A 25,383-nucleotide genomic window follows, 5' to 3' on the forward strand; every position below is an offset into this window, starting at 1 on the left:
ATTCCGTGATGATGTTACAGACTTTCTAGGATGATGGTAAACGATAAATGTATTAATTTGAAGTAAGGATCCCTGTACCAGAAACGAACGAGTCGAAGGTTATAAACGAAGACCGTTCTGATAACCTCTGACAGTTGAATACATGTACCGCTTCTTGTGTTGCGAAGAGTGTAGGGTTGGTAGTGTCAGCAAAAGAGAAAAAAAGTCCAGTAAACGTGGGCTCTGAAGTGCGTACCTTAACAGATATGAACACTTGCTCAGTAGAGGAGATGTGTTTCACATTAGCGAAGATGAACGAATGGTCATAGCTGCTCAGGTATGCAATTTAGAGTCCACGTTTATTGGACATTTTTTCTCGTTTTTGTCCACACACACACCACCACTGAAAGTTACCAACCCTAAACCCTTCCCAACACAAGACCCGGTACATGTATTCAACTGTCAGAGGTATCAGAACGGTTTTCGTTTATAACATTCGACTCGTTCGTTTCCGGCACAGGGATCTTTACTTCAAATTAATACATCTATCGTTCTCCATCATCCTAGACAGTCTGTAACACCATCACGGAATCGCCCCGTGTATACGTACATTTACAGACGCCCGCACCTATAACTTTGATGCTCTGTAGTCTCGTTGGATGACGTTTCCGGACATAGGTTCCTATTCAAAATATGATGTACTCACTCCCCTCTAGAAGTCTGTAACGGGAATTTCCGACCACCCTGTATATGTGTGTTTAAATTTATTTGGTGCTTCAGTCTATACCGACACTTGTGATTTTAACATACTTTTCGCGGATAGAAAGGGAAGGGGAGAAATCCCTCCGCAATACACACTTGCGGAGTATGGAAGTAGATGTTAGATTTAATCGTAATTTATCTTTTAATTATAACCATATCGAAAGAAGTAATTGCAGCTGTTTGATGAACTTGGCATACATAAAGGTGCATGTACTTGAAGATGCTAGGCAATGGTTTGGCTAGGATAGGTGTTGCAACGTTGGAGGAATACTGGTGATTAATCACCCAGACCCTGTTGCTTTGTGCGGCTTCCGTCGGACCCTACGCACTGTCGTATCGACCAGATGCGAATCGAACGCCCCACTAACCTCGCCGCTCAACCGCACACATGCTTGCCAATAACGCTTGCAGCAAGCGTCGGATGTAGGACACAATACGCATTCAGTGGGGAGGTATGGGGCGATGTTTACGAGTGTATAGCGCTTAATGCGACCGTCTGTAGTTGCGCCACATCAGTTTCCGGTGTTGCTGCAAACATATCAGCGAACAGCACGCTGATAGCGAAACCTGGCTAAACCCAGCCCCGTTGCTGAGGCCATATGTACAGTCAGTGCACAGTTACCTGCGTATGATTCTAGAGGTAGGTTCACCCACATCTACGTGGATACTCTGCAAATCATGTTTAAGTGCCGGGCAGGGAGTTCATCAAACGACCTTCGCAATAATTCTCCAACAGAGCACGGAAAAAATGAACTCCTACACCTTTCCGTACGAGGTCTGATTTCGCTCATTTTATTATGATGATCGTTTTTCCCTATGTATGTCGGCGTCAACAAAACGTTTTCGCATTGGGAGGAGAAAGTTGGTGATTGAAATTTCGTTAAAGATCCTACACCAACAAGAAACGCCTTTATTTTAATGATGTCCACACCAAATTCCGTACCATGTCCGTAACACTCTCTCCCCTATTTCTCTAGAATACAAAACGTGCTGCCCTTCTTTGAACTTTCTCGATATTCTTCGGTAAGCCTATCTGGTAAGGACCCCACATTGAGCGGCAATACGCCGGAAGAGGATGGGCAAGCGTAGTGTAGGCAGTCGCTTTAGTAGACCTGTTGCATCTTCTAATGTTCTGCCAATGAATCGCAGTCTTTGGTTTCCTTCCCCACAACATTTTCCATGTGTTCGTTCCAATTTAAGTTCTTCGTAATTGTAGTTCATAGGAATTTAGTTGAATTTATGGTCTTTAGTTTTGACTGATTTATCGTGTAACCGAAGTTTTCATTATTTAGGGTCAATTGCCAATTTTCACACCATACACATGTGTTTTCCAATTCGTTTTGCAATGTGTTGTGATCTTCTGATTACTTCACTAGGCGGTAAACGACAGCGTTATCTGGTAACAACTTAAGACTACTGCACAAATTGTCTCCTAAATCGTTTATATAGGTAAGAAACAGCAGAAGGCCTATAATACTTCCTTAGGGAGCGCCGTAAATCACTTCTGTTACTCTCGATGACTTTCCAACAGTTACTACGAACTGTGACCTCTCTGACGAGAAATCACTAATTCAGTCGCCTAACTCAGGCGATATTGCATTAGCACGTAATTTGATTACAAGCCGCTTGTGAGGTACGGTGTCGAATGCCTTCTGGAAATATAGAAATACGGAATCAATTTGAAATCACATTTCGTGTGAGTTGAGAACTAGTTGCGTTTCACAAGAAGATGTGTGTCATTAGGCCGTTCTGTTTGAAGTAATTCATAATGTTCGAACACAATATATTTTCCAAAATCCTGCTGCATATCGACGTTGATGATATGGGCCTGTAATTTAGTGGATTACTCCAACTGCCTTTCTTGAATATTGATGTGACCTGTGCGACTTTCCAGTCTTTGGGTACTGGTCTTTCGTCGAGCGAGCGGTTGTGTAGATTGTTAAATATGGAGCTAATGCATCGGCATGTTCTGAAAGAAACGTAATTGGTATACAGTCTGGACAGCAACACTAGCTTTCATTAAATGATTTAACTTACTTCACTAATTCGAAGGTATCTGCTTCTAAGTTACTTATGGTAGCAGGTGTTCTTGATTCGAATTCTGGAATGTTTATTTCGTCTTCTTTAGTGAAGGAATTTCGAATGTCTTTGTTTAGTAACTCTGCTTTGGAAGCACTGTCGTCGATAGTATCTCCATTGCTATCGCGCAGAGAAGGTATTTATTGCGTCTTGCCTGTAGCATGCTTTACATACGGCTAGAATCTCTTTGGATTTTCTGCCAGGTTCAGAGACAAGGTTTCGTTGTGGAATCCATTATAAGCATCTCGCACTGAAGTCCGCGCTAATTTCGAACTTTCGTGAAAGATAACCAATCTTGGGGATTTTGCATTCGTTTAAATTTGGCATGCTTTTTTCCTTGTTTCTACACCAGTGTTCTGATCTGTTTTGTGTACTGTGGGCGGATCAGCTCCGTCGTTTGTTAATTTTTAAATCTCTCAATTGCTATCGATACTATTTCTTTGAATTCAAATCACTTCTGGTCTACACCTACGTTATTAATTTGAAGGGACTGGAGGTTGGTTCTCAGGAAGCCATCAAGCGAATTTTTATCTGCTTTTTTGAATAAATATATTTTTCGATTTATTTGCGGGACTTTGGACTTACGGTATTCATTCTCGGTACGACAACCCTGTGTTCGCTGATCCTGTACCCGTTTGGATGCTCGTTATTAGTTCGTGGTTATTTGTTGCTAAGAGGTCAAGTGTGTTTTCACAACGTTTTACTGTTCAAGTGGGCTCAAAAATAATTGCTCGAAACAGTTTTCAGAGAATGCGTGTAGCATAATTTCGGATGATATGTTATGCGTATCTCTGGATTTAAACATGTATTTTCGACAACATATTGAGTATTAATTAAAATCACCACCAACTATAATTGTTTGCGTGTTTGAAATTAAACTCAATTTTCCTTTATAGCTTTCAGCAATTGTAACATTTGAGTTTGGAGGTCGGTAAAACGACGATGGAGAGTACACATTAGTCAGTAAGACATCCGCCTCATAGAACAGGACGAAAAACCATGTGAGATTATAAAGACAGCGGATTAAAAATGGAAACTGCTTTGAAACAGCTTATGAAAATACAACAGACAAATCATTGTTTGGTGTGATTTTGTGTTTTTTTTAAATTTATTGCTGTTGTTTTAAAAGTAACAGAAGGAATTTAAGAAAGTGTCCAGATTCAGCCTCCAGATCGCTTTCACTTATTTCATACGTTTGATTTCGGACCAATCGCCCATCTTCAGACCTTTTACAATAAAATATTATCTAATCACAAATGGTGCAAATTAAAAATTGTTTACATTTTGTGTTTAGAAAGCTTCAAGATTCTAAGAAAATTAGTTTTAATACTGGCATAACTACACACACCCTAGACCGATGCGGAGTAATTTTTTTACTGTTTTATTTCAGTTTAGTTTATATTTTTTTCTTAAAAACGTGATCGGTGTAACAAGTACAGCGCTGAAAAGCGCCCTTTGTTTGTAGAGTGTGGGCTGATATAGTACATAAGACATGCTCCTAAGTATAACGTAAAATACTGGCGTGGAATTTAATAGCACTAAAACATTTTGAAAGAGCTTTATAAAACAATTATCTAAAATTTTTAAAAATTATTTTATAGGTCTCCTGTCTGGTGCAACATCTGCAGCGCTTTTAACGCTATTAAATTCCGCTTTGTTGTTTTATGCTACACTTACGAGCATGGCTTATGAATTTATCAGTCCACTCTCTACAAATAGAAGGCGTTTTTCAGCGGTTTAGGTGTTGCACAAATTAATTATGTTTGTTACAAAAAAAAAAAAAAACTGCAGCAGACTTCTGTATGGCTAGTTACAGCATTGAACTCTCGTTTCCACATTCGGCAAGAAGTGGTATGTCCCACAAATTTTATTATACCTAATTTCTTTAGACTTTTGAAGCTTTCTAAAATTAAAATTTAAACCATTTGTAATTTGAACCAATTGTTATTATGAAAAATTTAAATCATAATGAATCTTCTGGAAGAAACAAGAAATAAAGCTGGTCTCAACATTACAGCTGAAAAAACAAAATTCATGACAAATGTAAAAAAATGCACCAAAATTCATAGAAACACAAGTAGGGAAAACAGATATCTTGGAGAAAGTATAGAGCAGAATGGACTAGAAAAATTTGCTGTACATTTAAGAGTTAACAAAGTGGAGAGAGCATATGGTTCGATAAAAAAAATATTTACAACGAGCAATGCGAAACTTGAAAAACAAAACTATCAGAGTGGTACGACCAGAGCGCTTGCTTGGATGTGAATGCCTAACGATCAACTATAAACTGGACAGAATAGAGGTACTTCGAAGACGAACTATTGGAAAAATAATAGGTGCAATACAAACTACAAATGACTGGGAAATGAGAAATAATGAGGAGATACACAAAAATATAGAGAAAATATCATAAGTAAGTGCTACAAGAAGAATTTTTTGACACCTTTACCGAATAAATGAGAACAGGCTCACGAGTATTCCTGTATTTTTTAAGAAGAAATCAGCAATAGGACAGATTACAGAAAGAAGGGAAGAACTAGAAAGAAGCAACATCAAAGAATCTGAAATAACAAATAGAAACCTTTTTAAGAATAAAATACGAAATTTAGAAGGCTTTGAATACAAAAGAAATAAGAGATCAGGATCAATGTGATCAGAAGAAAGGAAAAGACAAAATGCAAAGAAGATGAAGGAGTACTGGAAAAATAGGAAACAAATAGGAACGAAAGAAGATGAACTAAAGTTGTCACGTGATCCTTAATAGTCGATACGGAAATAAAAAAATATATATTTTTTTTGTAATAGATCTGAAGATGGGCCGCGAGCTAGAAACCGGTCATATGGAAATAAAACAAAGTGATATGGAGGGTAAATATGGACACTTTTTTCGCAAGGAACGATCGCGGGTACTTCATAAAGATAAATACGTCTAGTTTTGAAAAAGAAGAAGATTATTTGTTTTGCATCTCAGGTCCAATTTCATACGCATACAGTGTAATTTTCAAAAATCGGTCGGATCACTTTCATATGCAAATAACTGGAACAAATAATTCATATCATTATCATAAATATCGCTTGTTCAATGTTTTGTAATAAACGTGAAATACTTATTTCAGCAAAATACTGAAATCCTCCGGCAATTGTTACAACTCTGCCGTTTAATTTCTCCAATTTACATCTAAATACAGTTCAGTAATATACATCGACAGAAAAAAATTGCTAAGCCAAAAAGTAATTAATGTAAAGTACACCAGTGGCAAAAAACAGTCAATATGTCACTGCGCGATAGCGATGGAAATGTTACCGATGATGGCGCCACTAAAGCGGAGTTACTGAATACAGTTTTCCGTAATTCCTTCACGAAAGAAGACGAAGTAAATATTCCAGAATTCGAAACCAGAACAGCTGTTAGCATGAGTGACATAAAAGTAGATATCTTAGGTGTTGCGAAACAACTCAAATCACTTAAGAAAGGCAAGTCCTCCGGTTCAAATGTTATACCAGTCAGGCTCCTTTCAGAGTATGCACACACAATAGCGCCTTTCTTAGCAATCATATACAACCGATCACTTGACGAATGGTCTGTTCCTAAGGACTGGAAAGTAGCACAGGTCACACCAATATTCAAGAAAGGAAATAGGAGTAACCCATTGAATTACAGACCCATATCACTGACCTCAATTTGCAGTAGGATTTTGGGGCATATACTGTAATCGAACATTATGAATCACCTTGAAGAAAATGACTTATTGATACATAACCAACACGGATTCAGAAAATATCGTTCTTGTGCAATACAGCTAGCTCTTTATCCCCATTAAGTAATGAGTGCTGTCGACAAGGGATCTCAGACCTATTGCATATTCCTAGATTTCCAGAAGGCTTGTGATACCGTTCCTCACAAGCGACTATTAATCAAATTCCGTGCATATGGAGTATCGCCTCAGTCGTGTGACTAGATTGGTGATTTCCCCTCAGAGAGGTCACATTTCGTAGTGACAGACGGTAAATCATCGAGTAGAACAGAAGTGATATCTGGCGTTCCGCAAAGTAGTGTCATAGGTCCTCTGCTGTTCCTGATTCACATAAATGATCTAGGTGATAATCTGAGCAGCCCCCTTAGATGGTTTGCAGATGAAGCTGTAATTTACCGTCTAGTATAATCATCAGACGATCAATTCCAATTACAAAATGATCTAGAGAGAATTTATGTATGGTGCGAAAAATGGCAATTGGCACTAAACATAGAAAAGTGCGAGGTCATCCACATGCGTAATAAACGAAATCCGATAAATTTTGGATATACAATAAATCGCACAAATCTAAGGGCTGTCAATTCGACTAAATAGCTAGGAATTACAATTACGAGCAACTTAAATTGGAAAAACCACATAGATAATATTGTGGTGAAGGCGAAACAAAGACTGCGCTTTGTTGGCAGAACACTTAGAAGATGCGACAAACCCACTAAAGAGACAGCCTACATTACATTTGTCCGTCCTCTGCTGGAATATTGCTGCGCGGTGTGGGATCCTTTCCAGGTAGGACTGACGGAGGACTTCGAAAAAGTGCAAAGAAGGGCAGCTCATTTCATGTTATCGCGCAATAGGGGTGTGAGTGTCACTGATATGATACACGAGTTGGGGTGGCAGTCACTGAAGCAAAGTCGGTTACCTTCGCGGCGAGATCTACTTACGAAATTTCAATCACCAACTTTCTCTTCCGAATGCGAAAATATTTTGTTGACACCCACCGACGTAGGGAGAAATGATCATCATAATAAAATAAGAGAAATCAGAGCTCGAACGGAAAGATTAATGTGTTCCTTTTCCCACGCGCCATTCGAGAGTGGAATGGTAGAGAAGTAGTATGAAAATGGTTCGATGAATCCTCTGCCAGGCACTTGAGTGCGAATTGCAGAGTAACAGTGTAGAGTAGATGTAGATGTAGAGTAATGAAATTTTGGGAATACATTTGTCAAGGTAACATACTGAAGTGTTATATGTTGCAAGATCACAGGTTAATGTAAGCGCGAGGTAAGCCGTTGCAAAAGTGAAATGCTGGTACATAAACAACCTCGGATGCAAGCATAGAAACGGGCATGAATTGTATTGTACAGGTACCGCATGTCAGTTTGTGGGATGGATTTCCACGCCTGTTGCACTTAGTCGGTCAATACATGATGCTGGATTTGTCGTCCGATTATGTCCCATATGTGTTCGATTGGAAACGTATCTGGCAGCCGAACATGCCAAGGCAACATTGTAGGGACTCTGTAGAACATGTTGGGTTACGACAGTGGTATGTGGACGGGCTTTATCCAGTTGGAAAACACCCCATGGAATGCTGTTCATGAATGGCAGCACAGCAGGTCGAATCACCAGACTGATGTACAAATCTGCAGTCAGGGTGCGAGGGATAACCGAGAGAATGCTCCTGCTGTCATACGAACTCGCACTCCAGCCCACAACTTCAGGTGTGTGTCCAGAGTGTCTAGCAAGGACACAGATTGGTTACAGGTCCTCAACTGGCCTCCTCCTAGCTAACATACGGCCATTACTGCAACCGAGGCGGAACCAGCTTTCACGAGAACACACAGCAGACTTCCACTCTGGCCTCTAAAGAGCTGTCGCCTGACACCACTAAAGTCGCAAATGTCGGTGGTTTGTGGCTAGTCTAGTGCACGCTACTGGGTGTCTGACACGGAGCTGTTCTCGAAGTAACCGATTTACAACAATCCGTCGTGTCACTGTGGTGCCATATGCTGATCAAACTGCTGCTGCAGATACAGTATAATGGGGCACAGCCACACGCGCAACATGAAGGTCTTCCAAAAAATGTTCAAATGTGTGTGAAATCTTATGGGACTTAACTGCTAAGGTCATCAGTCCCTAAGCTTACACACTGCTTAATCTAAATTATCCTAAGGACAAACGCAGACACGCAGACACCCATGCCCGAGGGAGGACTCGAACCTCCGCCGGGACCAGCCGCACAGCCCATGACTGTAGCGCCTTAGACCGTGATCAGTCAACCACTTTGTGATTCTTGAGTTTCTCCCGGCGTATTTGATAATCAAAATATCCACGGGTTTGCTGCCGGTCTATAGTGTCCAACGGGCACAATATTTCGGCGATCATACATGTCGCCATCATCAGGTGAACTGACGGACTGAGCTCCTGTGAACGTGCCGGCACGGAGATCCGTACGCTATGGCTGCTCTGACAAGGGAACCTCCCCATCGCACCCCTCTCAGATTTAGTTATAAGTTTGCACAGTGGATAGGCCTTGAGAAACTGAACACAGATTAATCGAGAAAACAGGAAGAAGTTGTGTGGAACTATGAAAAAAATAAGCAAAATATACAAACTGAGTAGTCCATGCGAAAGATAAGCAACATCAAGGAAATTGTAGTTTCAGTAGCGTCGTGGTCCCGTGGTTAGCGGGAGCAACTGCGGAACAAAAGGTCCTTGGTTCAAGTCTTCCCTCTATTGAAAATTTTTACTTTCTTTATTTTCGCAAAGTTATGATCTGTCCGTCCGTTCATTGACGTCTCTGTTCACTGTAATAAGTTTAGTGTCTGTGTTTTGCGACCGCACCGTAAAACAGTGCGATTAGTAGACGAAACGACGTGCCTCTGCAATGGGAACACAAAACATTTGATCGCAAGGTCATAGGTCAACCGATTCCTCCACAGGAAAACACCTCTGGTATATTATATACGACACTGGTGACGGCATGTGCGTCACATGACAGGAATATGTTGTCGACCCACTTAACTTGTACACTTGGCAAATGGGTAAAAAGATTCTTCTACGTTGCCCGATTTAGGTTTTCTTGTGGATGTCATAACCACTTCCAAAAAAGTGATGAAAACATAAGTTTATCACATAAACTGCAACAAATAAATGCGTAGTTTTCCCTGTGCTCTGTCAAAACATATGTTTTTAACGTTTTCAATTTTTTCCGTGTGTAGACTGTCAAATCCTGCATATGTCCAAGCAAATCTGAACATGTCCTGGAATTTTGGAGAGCGAAGTTGATTATGTGTGAGTACCTGAACTTTGATAATTGTCTCAAAATAAAAAATTAAACTTTTCACTCGAGGGAAGACTTGAACCAAGGACCTTTCGTTCTGCAGCTGCTCACGCTAACCACGGGACCACGGCACTACTGAGCCCACAATATCCTTGATGTTGCTTATCTTGCGCATGGACTACTCAGTATATTTTGCTTATTTTTTCCATAGTTCCACACAACTTCTTCCTGTTTTCTCCATTGATCTGTGTTCAGTTTTTCAAGGCCTGTCCACTGTGCCAACTTATAACAAAATCTGAGGGGGGTGCGATGGGGAGGTTCCCTTGTGAGCAGCTATAGCGTACGGATCTCCGTGCCGGCACGTTCACAGGAGCTCAGTCCGTCAGTTCACTTGATGATGGCGACATGTATGATCGCCGAAATATTGTGCCCGTTGGACACTATAGACCGGCAGCACACCCGTGGATATTTTGATAGTCAACCTCTTTGATATTCACCTAAATGCCTATCCAGTGTTATGGAAAATATTTTATATACAACTTGCTACAAGGTAATTGTTAATATCCTGTTCATTGCCTGTCTTATGTCGTGGATCCATAAAGGCTACCTTCCACTCTCCTGGGATTTTTTGTCATTGCAACTTCATTACATGAATTACTTTTAATTTTACAAAAAAGATGCAAACTCGTCGACTTAACTACTGATGCAGCTGGACAGAATTGCTGATACTGCCGACTTGAGGTGCAAGGCTTTACTGACTTTGCCTTGTCCAGAAGAGGCCTAAAGAGTCGGGAGCGGATGGATATCCACGGGGCGCTGCGAGGGCTCGTGACTCGGCACATCAAAACAGTGCCCTGCGAGCAGCCTTCCTGCTGCGACAGGTACGCTGCCCGTCGGCGAGGTTGGCACCCCCAAACGCTATGCAGGCGACGTGTAACTCCGTGTAAACAGTCCAGGCCATACAAGGAAATACCCGTTTAACCACATCAATCCATGACTGCAGCGCCTGAGACCGCTCGGCTAATCCCGCGCGGCGAAGGTCTTCCCTCTCGACAGTGCAACGCGGATGTCCGGGGCCCGGTCTTCTTGTGACCGTACATTCTCGTGACTAAGACTGCCAGCGATCACGTACAGTGGCTACATTCCTGCCAAGTCTTTCTGCAATGTCATAGAAGGGACATCCAGGTTTTCGTAGGTCTATTACGGAACATCGTTCAAACTCAGTGGGGTGTTGACAATAATGACTTTGCGCGTTAGAGGCCTTCTTGACTAATATTAGCTCACAAAGTTCAGTTTCAAAGGCAGCTAACGGCCACGACCGCTACAGCATGTATTTAAAGCGAACCTGATTTCCATCCTCATAGTGACTCTACTAACGGTCTGCAAATTTAAATACCTGGGGTCGTACATACAGAGGGATGGAGGACTGGAAAGCGAGATACAACACCGAATAAATTTCGGTTGGAACTGGAGGAAAATGAGTGGAGTGTTGTGTGACAAGAAGGTGAGCATTGGGTTGAAAGGGAAAGTGTACAAGTCGGTGGTAAGGCCTGCTATGATATACGGGGCAGAGACATGGCAAATCACAGTAGCCCAGGAAAGGAAGATGGAAGTGGCGGAAATGAGGATGCTGAGGTGGGTGTGTGGGGTAACAAGGAAGGACAGGATTATAAATGAATTTGTTAGAGGAGCTGTGAAAGTGGGTCCCATGGGTAAAAAGATACAAGAGAGCAGACTAAGTTGGTACGGACACTTACAGAGAAAAGGGGAAGAGTATATCGGAAACAGAGTTGAAGATATAAAGATTGAAGGAGCGAGAAGGAGAAGAAGACCGAAGATGAGGTGGAAGGATAAGATATCCGGGGACCTAAGGGAGAAAGGATGGAAGAAGGAAGAGGCAATGGATAGAGTACTATGGAGGAGAAGGATCCAGAAGAGCAACGCCGACCCTACGTGACGTGGGACAAGGCGACGATAAAGAAGAAGAAGAAAGAAAGTGACGCTACTAACGCATAACTCCTTCTTGGTGTTGTGATTCCTTTTTCCGTCGGTGTATAACATAGCGCAAGGAAATGTGAAAGAAAAAACTAAAAGCAAGCTCCTTTTTTTTTCAAAAAATATGTTTCTGCTGATAAAAAGATGTTCACTGCTATAGTTGGCCTTTTTGTCATCGTCACATTACTGACTCCTTATTTAATAGAAATAATTTGAAGGGTATACTAACCGTGGTTAAGTTGAGCATAAAGATTTGTAAAAACTTCTAACTCTTGTATTCAGTTCTGATGATTCTCCTATCATGGCCGTTAGTATACAAGTTTAGTCCTCACACAGATCATTAAAATATGAGATGAAATGAACAATGTTGCTGAGTTGCCTGCCAAGTACTGATGTGTGAATAACAGTATCGCGCGACAAACGCTGTATCTAGAAGTGTTGTGGCGAAAATAGTGCCTGGCGTGGAGTGTGTGCGCAGCGACAGCGGGGCGACAAAAACTCCGGCAGTCATGAAGCACCGGAATGCACTGTCAGTCGTTGCAATGTATCCCTCACTAACTGACGACGTAACTTGTACTGCGCAGGCGAAGACGATGTTGAATTGTGTAGTGTTGGCAGAAGAGCCAACACTGTTTTTCTAGAGGAGGCCGAAATGCACGCTTTTAATTACACGCTGACTGGCGTTAGGTCTGGAACAGGTCAGAGAAATAAGACTAGCAAAACAGGAGGTAATTGGTAGAATACTTAACTTTAATCCACAATTGTAGAACATCTCTCTTGACGGTACATGTTATAACCACAATGTATATAGCAATTGAATACGGCGCCTTGCTAGGTCGTAGCAAATGTAGCTGAAGGCTATGCTAACTATCGTCTCGGCAAATGAGAGCGTATTTGTCAGTGAACCATTGCTATGAACGTCGGCTGTACAACTGGGGCGAGTGCCAGTACGTCTCTCTAGACCTGCCGTGTAATGGCGCTCGGTCTGCTATCACTGACAGTGGCGACACGCGGGTCCGGCGTATACTAATGGACCGCGGCCGATTTAAAGGCTACCACTTAGCAAGTGTGGTGTCTGGCGGTGACACCACAAATTGGATTTGAACTGAAATATTTAAGAGATAGTGAGGGAATATACACTATGTGATCAAAAGGATCCAGAAACCCGTCTGAAAATGACTTACAAGTTCGTGGCGCCCTCCATCGGTAATGCTGGAATTCAATATGGTGTTGGCCCATCCTTAGCCTTGATGACAGCTTCCACTCTAGAAGGCATACGTTCAATCAGGTGCTGGAATGGAAGGTTCCTTGGAGAATGGCAGCCCATTCTTCACGGAGAGCTGCACTGAGGATACGTATGGATATCGGTCGTTGAGGCATGGCACAAAGTCGTCGTTCCAAAACATCCCAAAGGTGTTCTATAGGATTCAGGTCAGGACTCTATGCTGGCCAGGGATATTATTGTGCTGGCCAGGGATGTTATTGTCGATTAACCAATCCGCCATGCTGGCCGGAGTGGCCGAGCGGTTCTAGGTGCCACAGTTTGGAACCGCGCGACCGCTACGGTCGCAGGTTCGAATCCTGCCTCGGGCATGGATGTGTGTGATGTCCTTAGGTTCTACCTTCTAGGGGACTGATGATCTCAGAAGTTAAGTCCCATAGTGCTCAGAGTCAATCCGCCACGAGCCGTGCATTATGAGCTGGTGCTCGATCGTATTGAAAGATTCAATCGCCAGCCTCGAATTGCTCTTCAACAGTGGGGAGCAAGGAGGTGCTTAACACATCAATGTAGGAGTGTGCTGTGATAATGTCACGCTGAAAAACAAGGGGTGCAAGCCCCCTCCATGAAAAACACGACCAGACCGTAACACCACCGCCTCCGAATTTTACTGTTGGCACTACACACGCTGGCAGATGATGTTCACCGGGCATTCGCCATATCCACATCCTGCCATCGGATCGGCATATTGCGTGCCGTGATTCGTCACTCCACACAACGTTTTTCCAATCGTCCAATGTTTACGCGCCTTATACCAAGCGAGGCGTCGTTTGACATTTGCCGGTGTGATGTGTGGCTTATGAGCAGCCTCTCGATCACGAAATCCAAGTTTTCTTACCTCCCGCCTAACCGTCATAGTACTTGCAGTGGATCCTGAAGCAGTATGGAAATCCTGTGTGATGTTCTGGATGTTTGCCTATTACACATTACGACCCTCTTCAACTGTCGGCAGTCTCTGCCAGTCAGCAGACGAGATCGGCTTTTGTGCTGTACGTGTCCCTTCACGTTTCCACTTCACTATCACTTCGGAAACATTGGATCTAGGGATGTTTAGGAGTGTGGAAATCTTGCGTACAGACGTATGACACATGTGATACCCAATCACTTGATCATGTTCGAAGTCCGTTAGTTTCACGGAGCACCCCATTCTGCTCTTTCACGATGTCTAATGACTACTGAGGTCGCTGATATGAAGTACCTGGGATTAGGTGGCACCTAATATGGCACCTAATATGAAAAACGTATGTTTTTGCATGTCTCCGGATACTTTTTATCTCATAGTCTACGGCGTACTGCGTGTGATATTTACTTCAAGGATATATCCGACGCGTATTAGAGCAATTCTTGCCGCTTTCCGCCGTTTCGTAGTGAATGGAACGGGAAAATATGTAGCATGCAATTCGCAATGGTTTTCAGAGCGTAGATGTGGAAAGCAAAAGTACAAGGAGAAGATGAAACGTTGTCTGCCCGTCACAGAAAGAGCACCAAAATCAATGAAATATTTTGATATGCCGGTATAAGTAAATCAAGGGTGTTTCTTTCAGCTGGGTGTATGTAAACACACTGTCCAGTCGCATCAGTGTGACTACCTTTCAAAAGCCTGAATAATCCCCTTTTGTTGCGCAGACTGCTCCAAGACGTGCAGAAAGTGTATCAGTGAAGTTGCCGGGAGTATCGACAGGACTGTGGAACCATACCGACTCTAGTGCTTTGAATAACTGCGCCAGGTTCCACGGTTGAGAACCCACTGTGCGAACAGACCAATAGGTTATCGATTGAGTTCAAATCTTGGGAGATTTGTGGCCAGGGGACCACAGTAAATTCATCCTACTGCTCTTCGAACAATGTTCATACACACTTGCTGTGTGACATGTTACATTGGCCTGTTGGTAGATGCCATGATGCAGAGAAAGAACAACCTGATTTTAGGGGTCAACATGGTCCCCAAGGATAGAGGCATACTTCTGTTGATCTACTGCACCTTCCACAATGACGAGATCACCCACGGAATGCTACGAAAACGTTCCCCAGGCTATAACGCTCCTTCCTCCGGCCTGCACCCTTCCTGCGGTTGTTACAGAGTGTTTGGTTTCACGTGCGATTGAGCATAAAACGTAATTTATCTGAAAAGTTCACTTGTCGGCACGCAGTGGACATCCAGCTGCGGTGCTGGTGTGCAAATTCTAGCTTTTGTCGCCGGTGAGCAGCCGTCAGTAAGGGTGCATGAACTAGCTGTATGTTGTGGAGGCCCACACGCAGCAACGTTCCATGAACGGTCGTTGGTGGATACTGTTGGTACACATTTGGTTCATCTTGTCGGTCAGTTGTTCAACAGTTGAAAGTCTGTGATTCTTGAAGTTTTCCCGGCGTATTGAATGTTCAATGAGATTTCGGTATTGCAGCCGGATCATGTTAACTTCTTGCCACGATATTTCGACTGGCAATCGTCCAGCCATCTTCGGGTGAGTGTCCGTCACTGGAGACTGCAAGTTCCCGGAGTCAACTTTATAGCAAAAAATTGGCGCGAAAACGCATGCGCATTTTTGGCCTCCGTCGCAGGAGCGTCCTCTATTGAAATCCGCGCCCTCTGGAGCTACTGTTGTATCTGTGGAGCGTAGGTGCATGCATAAAGGTGAAAACTACTGAAACTTCCCCTTTGAACAATTATACATGACTGTGCTTAAACTGACACACAATATTTTGTTAGCGCAACGCAATCTGACTTTCAAAATTCCCTACAAAAGAATGGCCCTGACTAACATTAAACTATACCTTTCACAAATCACTTACCTCACAAAAATCTTCGCTGCTCAAGCTACTGCAATACAGCGAGCGCCACTACTGCCAGCTAAATAAAAGATTCAAACTACTGAAGGCACTAACTACTGATAGGGATAGTTAGCAAATGAAAGATATTAATAGAGAGCAAACAATGTATTTACCTTAATATCATCACAAGTCATAATATATATATCAGTTCATGACAAATTACAAACCTCCGCCATCTCTCTCCCCACATCCACCACTGCTGGCGGCTCACCTCCAACTGCCCAACGCTACGCGCTGTTCACATCCAGCTGCCGCTGCCCAACACTACAATGGCAGACAACAATGCAAACTAGCCACAGACTGCACACAGCACAGCCAGTGATTTTTCATATAGAGCGCTATGTGGCGTTACCAATAAGAAAACATAAACAGCCTACTTACACTACATGTCCGTCTTCTGACGGAATGCGCGCCCGCGTCGCTAAAAACAGACGTCAGATGTCGCCAGACGTGTCATTATGAATAAAATGTCTGCTCTCAGAGGAAATTAGAGAGATCCCAAGCCTTGTCCAGTTGAAAACCACCATCACGATTTATAAGATTTTGCGTTAGGCGTATCTCCACAGATTCTTTAATTACTGAATCCCAGAAAGTTTTCGCTGGAGACAAGATTTTCGTGGCAGAAAAATCCATAGCGTGTACTGTGGTAATACAGTGCTCAGCTACGGCCGACTTACTGGGCTGCGAAAGGCGAGTGTGGCGTTCGTGTTCAACGCACCTTTCATGTACTGCGCGTGTCGTCTGACCGACGTAAGCTTCGGTACACTGACAAGGAACTTCCTCTGAGAGAAGACATTTTATTCATAATGACACGTCTGGCGACATCTGATCTCTGTTTTTAGCGACGCGGGCGCGCATTCCGACAGAGGGCGGACATGTAGTTTTCACCTTTACGCATGCGCTTGCGCGCCACAGATTGAAGAGTAGCTCCAGAGGGCGCGGATTTCGATAGAGGACGCTCCTGTGACGGAGGCCAATGCGCATGCGTTTTAGCGCCAATTTTTTGGTATAAAGTTGACTCCGGGAACTTACAGTCTCCAGTGACGGACACTCACCTGAAGATGGCTGGACGATTGCCAGCCGAAATATTGTCCCAAGAAGTCAACATGATGCGGCTGCAATCCCGAAATCTCATTGAAAGTTGCACGTCTATTCGTCCGTACTCATCTCTGATCATTGCGGCCGTCGTTCACCCCTGTCATCTACGACGCGTAGTGCACCAAGTTGCCTCGGCACCGGTTTTGGATTGCGCCGTTTTTTTCATGCACAGTATAATTTAACCACGGCAGTACGCGAACAGTTTACAAACTCAGCCGTTTCGCAAATGCTTCCACCCTTGTCTGAAAGACAATGATGATGCTCTTCCGTGCAACGACTGCATTGTTTCTCTCGTTCCCTCGACACTGCTAGTGCTGCCACCTGCCTGTTGTGAGTGCTTATTGCATGTTGATATTGAACACAGGCGGTGGTCACATTAATGTGACTGAACCGTGTAATATGTCATCATGTATCGCCAATGCAAATTCATCAAAAGTTGGTTTAGAAGGAGTCTACTCCTACAGTTATGAAACAGGCAGCAAAATTTGGAGTGGGCATATATTTTTTTAAGGCGATCCACGCTAAGGGAGTTGCAAGATCTGCAGCCACATCAAGAAGGTGCACAAGATGGTATCGTATTAAGGCCAGCTAATAATCAATTCAAGAAACTAGAAATTTACCAGGAACAAAGAAGAAATGGTGAAGCTGCAGCTGAAACTTGGGCAGGCGACTAGGAGCTGGTCTCAACGAAAATGCGTGTAGATGAAATACAAGATAGAACAGCTGCGGAACTGAAGTAAGAATAGGAGAACACCTGCACGAAGAGACTTCCGCTGACATGGCTTCTCTAACTGGCTGAAGCGAAGGCCTCATATGGAACGTCATGGAGCAGCGAGTCCACAGACCCTGAGCAGCAAGTGTCGGCGGGGACGGTCGCGGGACGTGTCCTGGAGTGCAGCGTCCACAACCTCGAGGAAGATAAGACCGCATCATGTGGTACGTGCTGAGACGGAGGACATTAGCCCGTCCACTTATGGCTGGTTCCCTACTGGATTTCCTTTCTCGTGTGCCAGACGTCAATAGAGCCTGGAGCGTTGGGCGCAAGTGCGAAATTAAAAAAAGAAAAAAAAATTAAAAAATAATAAAACATGGGAACAGTAGTTGTCACTTTATAGTAGCAGTATCACTTGATTCATTTTTTCATTCATTTCTTTAAATTGTCGTCCAATTTCATTTGTGTATTTTCCTTTAGATTAATAAACTTTGTACTAATGCCTTATATTTTGAGTTTAATTCAGACTGAAATTCTGTGAGCCCAGGACCGTCGCCTCCTGAGAATCGACACGGTTGTGGTACTGGCGTGCAGATTCCAGCCTTCATCGCCGATGAACAGCAGTCAGCAAGTCTGTATGAACTGTTCGGGAGTGGAAAGGTAGAGAGATAGTATGATTGTGGTTCAAAGTGGTTCAAATGGCTCTGAGCACTATGGGACTTAACATCTATGGTCATCAGTCCCCTAGAACTTTGAACTACCTAAACCTAACTAACCTAAGGACATCACACAACACCCAGTGATCACGAGGCAGAGAAAATCCCTGACCCCGCCGGGAATCGAACCCGGGAACCCGGGCGCGGGAGATTGTGGTTCGATGAACCCTCTGCCAAGCACTTAAATGTGAATTGCAGAGTAATCATGTAGATGCAGATGTAGATGTAGAACTATGAACTAGGCCCCCGATACGGAGAGCAATGCGCACCAACTTTCGCTGAAAGTTCGTTGAGGAGACACTGTTGGCAGGCGTTTGGTTCCTCTGAACGTTCAGTTGTTCAACAGTTGCATGTCTATGTCTCCCTTCCACAGCTGCCGTTCACCACTCTCATCTATGGCCTGTGTTGCACCACAGTTGTCTCGGCACCAGTTTTGCTGACTTTGCCGTTTCGGAAATACTTCTACCCTTGCTCTGGAAACTCTCTGATCGTGTCATTATGGACCTCAGGTAAATCGTACCATTTCGGCGCTACGACACCGACTGCACTGTTGTCCGCATACCTCCCCCCCCCCCCTCCTTCCCCGGACACATTTTACATACCCACCACTGCTAGTGCTGTCACCTGCCATCTGTGAGTGGTTATTGCAATTTGATGTCAAATATAGGCGGTGGTCTCTTTAATGTGACTGGAATGTACACTACTGGCCATTAAAATTGCTACGCCAAGAAGAAATGCAGATGATAAACGGGTATTCATTGGACAAATATATTATACTAAAACTGACATGTGATTAAATTTTCACCCAATTTGGGTTGCATAGATCCTGAGAAATCAGTACCCAGAACAACCACCTCTGGCCGTAATAACCGCCTTGATACGCCTGGGCATTGTGTCAAACAGAGCTTGGATGGCGTGCACAGGTACAGCTGCCCATGCAGCTTCAACACGATACCACAGTTCATCAGGAGTAGTGACTGACGTATTGTGAAGAGCCAGTTGCTCGGCCACCATTGACCAGACGTTTTCAATTGGTGAGAGATCTGGAGAATGCGCTGGCCAGGACAGCAGTGGAACATTTTCTGTATCCAGAAAGGCCCGTACAGGACCTGCAACATGCGGTCGTGCATTATCCTGCTGAAATGTAGGGTTTCGCATGGATCAGATGAAGGGTAGAGCCACGGGTCGTAACACATCTGAAATGTAACGTCCACTGTTCAAAGTGCCGTCAATGCGAACAAGAGGTGACCGAGACCTGTAACCAATGGCACCCCATACCATCACGCCGTGTGATACGCCATTATGGCGCTGACGAATACACGCTTCCAATATGCGTTCACCGCGATGTCGCCAAACACGGACGCGACCATCACGATGCTGTAAACAGAACCTGGATTCATCCGAAAAAAATGACGTTTTGCCATTCGTGCACCCAGGTTCGTCGTTGAGTACGTCATCGCAGGCGCTCCTGGCTGTGATGCAGCGTCAAGGGTAACCGCAGCCATGGTCTCCGAGCTGATAGTCCTTGCTGCTGCAAACGTCGTCGAAGTGTTCGTGCAGATGGTTGTTGTCTTGCAAACGTCCCCATCTGTTGACTTAGGGATCGAGACGTGGCTGGAGGATCCGCTACAACCATGCGGATAAGATGCCTGTCATCTCGACTGCTAGTGATACGAGGCCGTTGGGATCCAGCACGGCGTTCCGTATTACCCTCCTGAACCCACCGATTCCATATTCTGCAAACAGTCATTGGATCTCGACCAACACGAGCAGCAATGTCGCGATACGATAAACCGCATTCGCGATAGGCTACAATCCGACCTTTATCAAAGTCGGAAACGTGATGGTACGCATTTCTCCTACTTACACGAGGCATCACGGCAACATTTCTCCAGGCAACGCCGGTCAACTGCAGTTTGTGTATGAGAAATTGGTAGGAAATTTTCCTCATGTTAGCACGTTGTAGGTGTCGCCACCGGCGCCAACCTTGTGTGAATGCTCTGAAAAGCTAATCATTTGCATATCACAGCATCTTCTTCCTGTCGGTTAAATTTCGCGTCTGTAACACTTCATCTTCGTGGTGTAGAAATTTTAATGGCCAGTAGTGTATATGGCATACAAAACATGATGAAATACATTTTTTATGCAAAATGATTACAATTCATATACAGCGGCTCAGACATGCTTAAGACAGGAACAGATCAAACGTAGAATCAGACCAAAGAAACATAACAAGACCACATACTGAGAGTTTCACTCCGCAGCGGAGTGTGGGCTGATATGGAACTTCCTGGAAGATTAAAACTGTGTGCCGGACCGAGACTCACACTCGGGACCTTTGCCTTTCGCGGGCAAGTCCTCTACCAAATGAGCTACCCATGCACGATTCCCGACCCGTCTTCACAGCTTCAATTCTGCCAGGACCTCGTCTCCTACCTTCCAAACTTAACAGACGTTCTTCTGCGAACCTTGCAGAACTAGCACTCCTGGAAGTAAGGATATTGCGGAGACATGGCTCAACCACAGCCTAGGGGATGTTTCCAGAATGAGAATGGTAGAGCACTTGCCCGCGAAAGGCAAAGGTCCCGAGTTCGTGTCTCGGTCTGGCACACAGTTTTAATCTGCCAGGAACTTTCAACAAAATCACATGTTTGTCAGACTACAACCTTAGGACATAGCAGTAGTGCCCATAGTTGAACAGTAATAGAACTAAATTTCATAGACCAAAAAGCTGCAGTAGTAATAACTGTATTAGTATCAAGTTGGACCCACTAATATATCAGGTGGTGGGTTACTTATGTATCATGTATTGAAGAATAAAGAATAAAAAAACTACAAGGGGACACACGTTTCTAATTGTTACAGTCAAATTTCACCCTGTACACCCTAGAATCATGCAATGAAAAGGAAAACCATAAATTCGCCCATATTTACACGAAATAAGGAACCATCCGTCTCTAACGTATGGGCACTTCTAACACGATTCATTGGGCTGCCTTATACCGTATCCAGCAGAAAATCTTTGTCAAATAAACAGAAAACTGAACATGATATTATCCAATTTTTCACGCTGCTGCTTATCCGTGTCTCTTCTACGGAAGATGAAGAGCAAACAATTTCCTTATGTAACGAAAAAGTTATGAAAAGTTGAGTGACGCAGGAATTTGCTGCGAACATTCAGTACATTCATTGCAATTAATGCAAACATTTGACTATTGTACTTTTTTTTCTAAAAAACTAAATTATGCTTATGCAAACCATTTATATACATACGAAGAAACATATACATGAGAGACAAGAAATCTAAAGATTAGCACTGGCCCATATTCCTAGTTGCCAATTAAATCCGAAAAAAATCATGAATCCACAAAAGGAATTTTTCATACACAATCAGGAGAAAAGATAACTTCATTTCTCTTATGCGCGAGAGCTAAGATATATATACGGGCTCTCATCAGGAATGCAACTACGATACATAGCGCCTCAGCATCTTCTACTTCGTACCAAAATCTTCGCAACTATGATCTGCGGACCCTGGTCTCCTCTCTCTCATCTTCATTCCAGGAACGCCTTCTCTTTTGGGATATAGTGGAGAGGACGTAATTTGCAAGTGTTTTGTGGCTCCACCAACATTTGAATGTGGCAGCTGTCGTACCCGGAATGGTCCCTTGAAGCCACTAAAGGAATCATTAGTGGAGTATTAGACAGCTGGTGTGACTGCACAACGCCGTTTTGTCCCACATGGAAAGATCTCTGTTTGGTGAATCGCCAGTTGGAACTCCCACAAAGTTCTGCCACACTCTTAATGTTTTCAGCTGTTATATTAATTATAATCGACCATCTATGTCGACGTTCACTTGCCCAGGGAATTGTTCCTCCAATCATATGTCGTGGCTGTTCATTCTTTAACGATGGAAGAGGGATCAAATCATTTGTGAGCTCATTGATCTTCTCAAGAACTGGCTGAATCGCCTAAGCCAAATTAATGCGAGCTAGAAGTTTAATGTGGTATTTTCCAAACTGGGATATCTGCAAACTGACTGTAATCCCATTTTATTCAAAAACTTGTAATGAATTATTTAATACTTCATAGCGATCAGCCAATGATTTCCCACTCTTAGTAATCATTCCAGTTCCAAAGAAAGTAGGTGATGACAGTAGTGAAAATTGCCGAATTATCAGTCTAATAAGTCACGGTTGCAAAATACAAACACGAATTCTTTACAGACGAGTGGAAAAAAGGTAGAAGCCGACTTCGGAGATATCAGCTTGGATTCCGTAGAAATGTAGGAACACGCAAGGCAGTACTGAGTCTACGACTTTGCATTTGCAGAGTTGGAGAAAGCTTTTGACAGTGTTGACTGGAGTACTCTCTTTTAAAGGAATGGTGTAAGGAATGGTGTAAGGAATGAAATATACGGAGCGAAAGGCTATTTATAATTTTTCAGAAACCAAATGGCAGTTATAAGAGTCGAGGGGCAAGAAAGGAAAGCAGTGGTTGAGAAGGGAGTGAGACAGGGTTGTAGTCTACCCCCGATGTTATTGAATCTATATATTGAGCAAGCACTAAAGGAAACAAAACAAAATATTGGAGTAGGAATTAAAATCCAGGGAGAAGAAATAAAAACATTGAGGTTTGCCGATGCCATAGTAATTCTGTCAGAGGCAGCAAAGGACTTGGAAGAGCAGATGAACGGCATGGACGGTATCCTGAAAGGACGGTGTAAGATGAACATCAACAAAAGCAAAACGAGGATAATGAAATGTAGTCGAATTCAATCAGGTGATGCTGAGGGAATCAGATTAGGAAATGAGACACTTAAAGTAATAGGTGAGTTTTGGTATTTGGGCACCAAAATGCCTGATGATGGTCGAAGTAGAGAGGAGATAAAATGTAGACTGGCGACTGCACGAAAAGCGTTTCTGAAGAAGTGAAATTTGTTGAAATCTAGTATAGATTTTAGTGTCAGGAAGTCTGGCAGTATTTGTACGGAGTGTAGCGATGTATGGAAGTGAGACATGCACGATGAACAGTCCAGACAAGAAGAGAATAGAAGCTTTCGAAACGTGGTGCTACAGAAGAATGCAGATTAGATGGGTAGATCACGTAACTAATGAGGAGGTACTGAAAAGAATTGGGGAGAAGAGGAATTCGCGTCACAACTTGACTAGAAGAAGGGATCAATTGGTAGGACACGTTCTGAGGCGTCAAGGATCACCAATTTACTACTGGAGGTAAGCGTGGAGGGTAAAAATCGTAGAGGGAGACCAAGAGATGAATACACTAAGCAGATTCAGAAGGATGTAAGCTGCAGTAGATACTGGGAGGTGAAGAAGTTTGCACAGGATGGAGAACTGCATCAAACCAGTCTTTGGGCTGAAGACACAATAACAACACTGTAATAATCTATATAGAGAGTCATTCACCTTTTCAAATGTTCAGGGAGCACACCATTTAATACATGAATGAAAGCTGTGGATGAATCAGTTAAACCTGACTGAAGTTCTCTTAACTGGTAACACGTACTGAAGTACACGAAGGCTGTATACAGATGACATGCAATTCACTCTGTCAATAATAGAGCACAGGACAATGGAGAAGAACATTTTAATTCTGCGAAACACATTAACTTTTCGGTCAGTCTGTGTCCGCCAGAGTTATAGTATTATTTTGTGTGGTGTCACCGCCAGACACCACACTTGCCTTTAAATCGGCCGCGGTTTGCTAGTATACGTCGGACCCGCGTGTCGCCACTATCAGTGATTGCAGACCGAGCGCCGCCACACGGCAGGTCTAGAGAGATTTCCTAGCACTCGTCCCAGTTGTACAGCCGACTTTGCTAGCGATGGTTCACTGACAAATTACGCTCTCATTTGCCGAGACGATAGTTAGCATAGCCTTCAGCTACGTCATTTGCTACGACCTAGCAAGGCGCCATTATCATTTGCTATTTATCTTGTGATGCATGTACCGTCAGACCGATGTTCACCAATTATGGATTAAAGTTAAGTATTCCAACAGATACGTACTATTTTTGCTAGTCTCATATCCCTGACCTGTTCCAGACCTCACGCCATCCTGCGTGAGCTTAAACGCGTGCCTTTCGGCTTCCTGTCATAGTGGCTTGGCTGTCTTGCCAAGTCACAACATTTTGATTTCAAAAAAAGTCTATTCGAATTACCTCGTTTTGAGGAGATCAAGAGTAGACAGTTGTAGTAACTATCAGTAACTTATTTTCCTTTTCAACTGTATTTTCACGAGTTAACGGGATAAGATGAGGGGTAGCAAAAAGATTTTTTGTCTTTCATAAGGAGATCGTATACGAAAACCTTTATGGTACGGGAAGCATCTGAAAACACCTTAGTGTTTGACTGCAATATCTCACATAAATTCGTCTTCTCAGTATCTGAGAAATTTTCAAAGTATCAACATTGCTTTCTCGAATAATTCTAGCAAAAATTTCACCTCAGTCATAATTGGACGATGAAAGACCTGGATTTTCACGCAATTGACAGTGGAGTCTGGTTCCAGTTGTAGCTTGGATCGAAAGAAAATTAAATACAACTTCCTCATTAGACATACAGTCATCAAAACTCGATGTCAGGAGGATCGTCTAATTGGTGATCATTCCTGAAGTCAATTCCCAAAATCACTTCAATGTTTAGTAATGGCATACGTAATAAATTAAATTCACACTTGTACTCCTGGTACATAAAAATCATTCAAGTCTCCTTTTTAACCTAATAACTTCTTCCAAAAACCTTAATCCTTTGCAATGGTCACATTCCCACCTCCTCACTTTTTCTAAATTTGGTCTCGAAGATTACTGAGACAGGGCTATTACTGTGTCAAGAGTACGCGATAACGTCACTAATTCAATAGTATTTCTTATTGC

The sequence above is a fragment of the Schistocerca serialis genome, chromosome 2 (assembly GCF_023864345.2).
Source record: "Schistocerca serialis cubense isolate TAMUIC-IGC-003099 chromosome 2, iqSchSeri2.2, whole genome shotgun sequence".
Lineage (NCBI taxonomy): Eukaryota > Metazoa > Arthropoda > Insecta > Orthoptera > Acrididae > Schistocerca > Schistocerca serialis.